General features: G+C 48.9%; 1 pseudogene; it reads left to right on the top strand.

The window, feature by feature from the left end:
* The first annotated feature begins 2,455 nt into the window (after positions 1–2,455).
* On the top strand, positions 2,456–5,853 carry LOC119272589 (annotated as a pseudogene).
* The last annotated feature ends 1,876 nt before the right edge of the window (positions 5,854–7,729 follow it).

Genomic DNA, 7,729 nt, shown 5'->3' with positions numbered 1-7,729 from the left:
GGGGAGACGGCTGGAGGGCCAGTCGGATTGTGGGGCCTTGGCCGCCCCAATGTCTTGAAAAAGCGCCTAGTACCCCCGAGCCTACCCGGGGGTCATCCCCCGACACCCATGGCAGCTTGATCGGAACGAAGAAGAAATCTCCTCAAGGAAAGAGAGAGAGACACGAGGGGATGGGTGGCTGTCATGGATATAAGGATGGAGAGCGATGGAGCGAACGCTAGGCAGCCGTGCAATCACACCCAATCTGCAACAGCAAGTCCAGTTGATGCCCAGCGCGGATCAACCGACTGAGGGGAAGTGTTTTCCTTAAAAAATGATCGACATCACATGGACTCTCCGACGGGTGCGGGGTGCTGCCGCGCCTCTGCCCGCTAGTATTTGGATATGGCTACTGTTGTATCTACAAAGCTTAATGAATGTCATATGACACTGCTACCACTCACCGTCAAGTCTTACGCAATTCACAAAGCTCATGATTTGATGTGACATACGTGGCAAGCAATCAAAATCTGAATAGAACGATGAATATGAAACAATAACAAGATTCAGAGAAAAATATCATGATAAGATGTGAATTCATATATGCATTTATCTCCATTAAATCCTCCAGTGAAATATACCACTAGCAATAAAAGTTCTATAGGTGCGGGCTCTCATCCAAAACAGAAGCAAAACATTTGAAGCTTCTCCTTAGCAACTTGTGAGCACTTGATTATTATCGAAGTACATTACAAGTGAAGTGCATTTCAGTTATTGCAAGCTATTTGTTTCTATATATGCGAAATTTAACATGCAGTGTGTTTATGGGGTTGTTTAGTTGGCTTCCACACAAAGCTGTCTGACTCGGGCACAATTCTCAGGTTGAATTTTGGAGGCCTATGGTAAAGATTTCTGTCCGAGGAAGCAGCTACCTTTTAGAGCAACTCTAATGGGGCGACCTAAACAGACGCTGATTTTGTCCGCTTTTTATTCGTTTGGGTCGCCCATCCGCCTATCCGCATCCGCTTTTTCGTTTGGGTCGACCGGTGCGCTCAACGGAAGCTAGACCCATTTTGTGCATATCCGCGTCGGCATTTAGTCAAACACCTGGTGGGCGAGCTCCCGCGCGACCTCACCCTGCGCCCGCGAGCTCACCTCCGCCGCCTCGCCCGCGAGCTCCCGTCCGCAGCTCGCCGGGCCCGTCGCGCGCGCCCCACCCCCGCTTCGCACTCGGTCACGCCCCCGCGAGGTCGCCTCCGCCGATGCCCGTGCTTCGGTCGCGCGCTCGCACCAGCACATGCATGCAAGCAGCCGCCCCCCGCGTAGACATCACACGCAGAGCACGAGCAGCTTCATGTCAATAGGCTCCGTGCACAGCTTGATGTCAGCATCCAATGATTGTCTGACTAGCATCCGACGAGTATCTGATCTGCATCCGACGAGCTTCCAACCAATAGCCGTGCAGCCTCGCCCCGCGCCCCGCCCCGCAGCTCCCACACCGCCGCGCCCGCGCCCCGTCGCATGCGCCTCGCCGGCTTTGCAGCAGCTCTCGCCCCGGCCGCGCACCGCACGACACCCACGATGCGTGCCCCTCCCCGTAGCTCTGGCCCCGTGCCACTCGTGCCTGATCTCCGCCCGCAGCAGCTCGCCGGGGCTGCAGTAGCTCTCGCCCCGGCAGCGCACCGCACGCCACCCGCGTTGTACGCCAGCAGCAGGTCGTCGAGAGCATGGGGTCGCGCGTGTTCTCGCTGTGGAGGTGCGCCGCCTGTGCAACGAGGTCGTCGAGAGCATCCGCTTGGCCCGGCGTTGCCCCGGCTCCGGTGCTTCTCCGGCGCTGCCCCTTGCTCCCTGCTAGCTCGCGACGGAGGCCGAAGTGGCCGGTGGCGGGGCACTGTGGGGTGGATGGGAGAAAGAGAAAAGGAGGAGAGAGACGGGGGTGGGATGGGTGGGTGGCTGATAGATGGGCCAGTCCTCGCATGCAGCGGACGAAGGCGGAAGAGGAGGCCACAGAAAGCGTTTGCTTTGTGTCCGCCGCGGACCCAAATGTGTCCCAAATTTGGGATAAAATTGGGTCTGAGCGGACACGAAACGGACAGCAGGCGGACGCTGTGTCCGTTTGGATCGCCCCATTTAGCCAACTTTTGTATTCAGATGATCCAAACGGACAAAATGGGTCGTCCCATTGGAGTTGCTCTTAGAACTCCATCCGAACAGCCCCTATATATATATGCAGTCAGGAAAAAATTAAAGGGGGCATGACAAAACAAGGACATTCTACTATAGTTAAAAAAAAGATGAAAGCAAACTACGGACTCTAAGATGCCTTTTGGGTATTATTTTTCTTAATTAATAAAGAAGGAAAAACAACGGGCGGACGGACAGGTCTCAGGGAGAAGAATCAAACGGCCCTCGACCGTCCGCCTCTCTTTAAATTTTGGAGTCCGCTCCCCTGCTCCCCTCCGTCGTCTCCACCGCCAAAACCCTAAACCCGACCCTCCTGCTCTGCCTCCCGCTCCAATCCGCTAAGGTTTTCGCGCGGCCGCGCCTTCGACTCCCCGAGCGACCACGATGAAGTTCTGGGGTAAGCCATGCTTCCGCTCGATGCGATTTGGTCTTCTTCTTTCTCGCGGTGGCCCGGGCCGGTTTCCAGAGCTTTTGCTTCGAATTTTGGGCGATCACGCGCGTCGCCGGCCGTCTCGTCTCGTGCGGCGGGTGCGCGGTCTCGTCCTGACGCTGGCCGTGCGTTGTGCTGGGAGACGATATGTTTAGGCTCGGCTGGTTCGTTTGCGTGCGTGGGGCTTGATTGCTCGAGGTTGAGTATGTGCCATGCTTCCTGGTCGTATTTTTTGCATGTCGCCTCGTAGGATGGATGATTTGTAGGGGAATAGTGGTGTTCCTTCTCGAGCTTGCACTGCTGGAAGCTACACAATTTATACTTCTGCACCTTGGTGGTTCATCACAGTTATTGTCACTGAACAGCAAGCTGTTTTGCAGTTCAATCAATAGCGGTAACTGATGTTAGCGTTTGCTTTCTTTGGTCGTCACTCCAAACATTATTTTTGCAGTGAGATGGCATTGCTGCTATGTAGATTTTTTATACAACTTTGTCTATTTGACTACCGAAAGAACTGCAGAAAATCTTTAATTATTTGGTGAATCAGCAAAATTTTCATGTATGACCATATAGTTTGCCAAGCATTATGTTGCAGTGAGATGGCATTGCTGCTATATTGATTTATTTTTCTAATACACCTATGTCTATTTGAATACCAACAGTACTGCAGAACATCTTTATTTGGTGAAGCAGCAGTTTCCATTTGTGATCATCTTGTTTGTGATACCCTTTTGTTGGGGCTACATTAACTATCGTTCTTATAATAGTAAAAAGACATCATTGGTGGGTTAAATTATAAGTGTTTATTGCCTTATGGGTTGCTATTTTGGTTCAGGTGTGGAAGTGAAGCCGGGACAGACAGTTTATTGCGACCCTGGTGAAGGGCGTGTTGTTCATCTCACACAGGTTTAGCCATGTCCCTCATTGCCTTTTGTGTGTACTTCTCTTAAGCTTAACCAGTGGTCTCTCCTTAAGCTAACGGATTTACTTGCATGTTCTGGTTACTGATTTCAGGTTGCCCTGGGTGAAACAGAGAAAGGAAGTGTCGGCATTCTAGTATCTGCTAAAATTGGTGATCAGAAGGGGGCCATTGGAACTCTGTCGGCTGAAAATCACCCTCAGATTCCTTGTGATTTGATCTTTGAGAAACAGTTTGAGCTATCACACAGCTCAAAAACTGCCAGTGTGTTTGCGTGTGGTTACAAGATTTTTGTGCCTATCTGCGAGTCTGATTCTAGCGAGTTTGATTCTAGCGAGTTTGATTCTAGCGAAGATGAAGTGGAAACTGTAAACAATCAAGTGACCAATCCTATTGTTGGTAAGCAGATTTTGTCTTTTATCATTTTATAATCTTGAAGGGCAATTGTGTTTCCTCATTAAGCTGGCTGAACTAATAAATTTTGGGCCACATCTGTGCCTCTCTATGTTCCATCTTTAAGGCAATGTGGCAAAGCCTCCAACAGCAAAGGGTGATAAAAAGGTTGCAGACAACCATGGCAGTGGTGAGGATGATAGTGACTTTTCTTCTTCAGATTCAGATGATGTAAGTGTGTTCACTGATGATAATGCAAGTGCCTTCACCCTCTTAATTGTTTGAAATATTGATGGCAATGAAACCTTTTTATCCAGTACGACGATGATGGGTACAGTAGCTTAGATACCGATTCTGAAGAAGATGGTGCCAGTAGTGAAGAGATGGATACCAGTAGCAAAGAGGAGGGCAAAGACAGTCCTAAGGTGTGGATCTGATAGCTTACAGTTCTCATTTGTTTCCATTTGCTTCAACAGCATCATCTGACTCTGTTGTGCACTACAGCCTGAGGATGGCGAGAAGGCGGTGGCCGAGACTGCCTTCAAGACACCTGCCTCTGACGACACCAGTAGCAAAGAGGGTTCAAGTGATGAGGAAAACAAAAACACTCCTGAGGTGTGGATCCAACGGTTCTCATTTGTTTCCATTTGCTTCAACAGCATCATCTGACCCTTGTGCACTACAGCCCGAGGATGGCGAGAAGATGGTGGCCGCCGAGACTGCCTTGGAGACACCTGGCTCTGACGATACCAGTAACAAGGAGGATACAAGTGATCAGGAAGACAAAAACACTCCTAAGGTATGGGTCCAACAGTTCTCATTATTTCGGTTTGCTTCAACAGTCTCATCTGACTCTTGTGCACTGCAGCCTGAGGTTGGCACGAAGAGGACGGCCGAAACCGCCTTGGAGACGCCTGCTCCTGACAAGAAGGCAAAGATTGAAACACCATCTGGCCAGGGCACAGGTGCGTCGATACTTACCGTGGACCCTTGTCAGCCTTCATTACGGGTGCCGTCGTAAGAACAGTTTTTACAACTAACTAAATCCCCATTTACTTCAGATGACAAGAAAACTGTCCATGTGGCAACTCCCCATCCAGCAAAGCAGGCCGACAAGGCGCCCGGGAACAGCAAGCCAAATCTCAAGTCCAAATATGTCGGCGGCGCCCACGCCTGCAAGTCGTGCAGCAGGTATGCAGACAGCCTGACAAACTTTGTGTTCTGGTGTGCAAGCTTGACATCTAACGCGTGTGCTCTCGTCGATTCTTTCAGGACATTCGGCAGTGCTTCGGCGCTCCAGTCCCATGAGAAGGCGAAGCACGCTTGAGCTGCTGCTGGTGGTAACATGTTGCTGCTGATGATGCTGATGCTCCGTCTCCAACTTATATACTCTTGTCAGCCTTAGATTAGTCTTAGATAGTACGTATTGCATATGGTGTTGGTTCTTACATGCCCAGTTTTGTGCCGTTCATATTTTTGGCAAATCTGATAGCTACTGAGATGTCGGTTAATATTCGGGAAAGGTATTAGTTGGGAGGTGATATATGGTAAACCTGTAACTTGGAAAGCCATGTTTTGATGTTATATACCGTGTGGAAGCTCTACATATTCTGCAGGTCCTTTTTGCTAGTCTGCTCTGCTCGTAACATAATTTTTGGGGTATGTTCTTGGTGGATTGGGTTAAGTTCTCTCAAACACACACTAGTGTGGCTGATATGCCATTGTCAAAAGGAGTTGAATTTCACTCGTGAAACATCTCAATGAGACTTTGCTGGCAGCCTGCGAAATTTGGCTTGCTGTTCGGGCACAGGCGAATGCTGCTGGAGTGGGAAAGTTATTGCATGTTAAGTGTGCTCTGTAAGCGGATGCCATGACTGTTAGCCCAGAACTACTCGCTAGCACTCGAATACACTGATAAATGACCGGCGGATGAGCACACACACGTACTACTCACACACTCACTAGTGATCACACACACACGTAGTAGCAGTAGTAGTAGTACATAGCTCTTGAGGCTTGGAGCACACACGGTGGTACTAGGAGGAGGAAATGTCTTGTATTGAATCTGAATGGCCTTATTATTACAACCGGGGACTTGGGGCCTATTTATAGGCAGTACAAACCGACTATGGAGCTAAGATATTTCTACTAGCTGCCCACCTCATCTTATAAGTGTACTACACTACTCCCTCCGTCCAGGTGCATAGGGCGTCTAACGAAAAATTAGTATTCCAAATATATAAGTCACCATGCATGGAATAAGTTCCTCATTCTGCATGATCATTAATTTTCATTTTGCATGCTAACATTTTCATTGGTTGGCGCATTAAATAGGTATTGCATGTTGCTATTTAGGAATTAATGGCATGGGAAACCAACGTTGTGGTTGGCTCCTCCCAATTTTCGAAGTCGGCCAAATAGGAATCATTATTATCATTGATTTTTGGTTTAGTCTTCTCCATCCAATCTCCACACACCTAGGTTGCGATGCAGCACCTTAGATGCCCTATGCACCTGGACGGAGGGAGTAGAAACTACTACTAGTTACTACCTAGCTTGCCTTAACTGGTAAGCCACGCAAGTGTTGCCGACTTGCCGACCTGCCGATTTACTACCTTGCTAAGTAGCAGCTGCTGCTGCCGCCGACATGCAACCATGCATGCATCTGTGTAAATGCTGTTGACCAAGTTTAATGCTGCCGACATGCATCTACTTTCTAGGAGTAAATTGCAAAAAACCACCACATTAGGGGACGCTAAAACAGAAAACCACCACCTTTCGGTTTTTTTTTCAAAAAACCACCACGTTTGAGCTGACAGTTTTCAAAAAACACTGATCGCATGGTTTGGCCCGTCTGATTGAAAAACTGACCTGTTGGGCCCAATGTCAGGCGCCACGTGGACAGGGGGAGATGGCGCCCGTCACGCGCGCCGTTAGACAGTGTCGCACTGACCTAACGAGCCGGCCCGACCCAGCCATTTCGCCCAGATCGCATCTAGTCGTCCTAGGTCACTTCCCGCATGGCGACCGGCGGTGGCGGCGGCGGCGTTGACGACGGAGGCGCATCCGGTGACTGTAGGGACGACCGCGACCTCTCCATCGCCGATGCTGGTGGCCGCCCCGTCCTTCCTCGCTCTCCGACGGCGCTCCCTGGTACGTTTGGCGCCTCTCGATCCGCCGGCGTCGGCGGAGATGAGCGCGGCGAGGATTGCAACATCTTCAAGTCTGACGACATTGAGGCACGTGCGGCCGCCAAACTGGCCCAGGTCTGGAAGGCCAATCCAGGGCGGAGCCACCACTTCACATCCGGCCTTGGCGGCGTGGAGTGAGTGTTTCCAAAATTCTCTTTTTGATTATGCCAGTGTAGTTGAACAATTTGAGTGATTATGCTACTGTAGTTGAACACTTTGAGTGATTTTGCTAGTGTAGCTAGACTCTTTCCTATGTATGAATCTCAATTTAGGAATTAGGGTTTGAATTTCATTTTCAACAGTTGAACAGAATAATTTTGATGAAGTGAATGTACTGTTAAGTGAATAACTGAATTTAGTTTTAACTTAGCTCAGTTGTGTTTACATAGCTCAGTTTTAACTTAATTGTGGATAACTGAATTTAGTTTAGTTTTAACTTAACTTAGCTCAGTTAGTTTTAACTTAGCTTAATTTGTGGATAACTGAATTTAGTTTTAACGTAGCTCAGTTTTAACTTAAAGCAGATTTTTACTGAATTTACTGAACTGTGGATAACTGAATTTACTGAATTTCACTGTTAACTTAGTTTAATTTAGTTTTAACTTAGCTGAGTTTTAACATAAATCAGATTTT

This window comes from Triticum dicoccoides, chromosome 3A (genome assembly GCF_002162155.2).
Source record: "Triticum dicoccoides isolate Atlit2015 ecotype Zavitan chromosome 3A, WEW_v2.0, whole genome shotgun sequence".
Taxonomy (NCBI): Eukaryota; Viridiplantae; Streptophyta; class Magnoliopsida; order Poales; family Poaceae; genus Triticum; species Triticum dicoccoides.
This window is presented reverse-complemented; position numbering and strand designations above follow the sequence as displayed.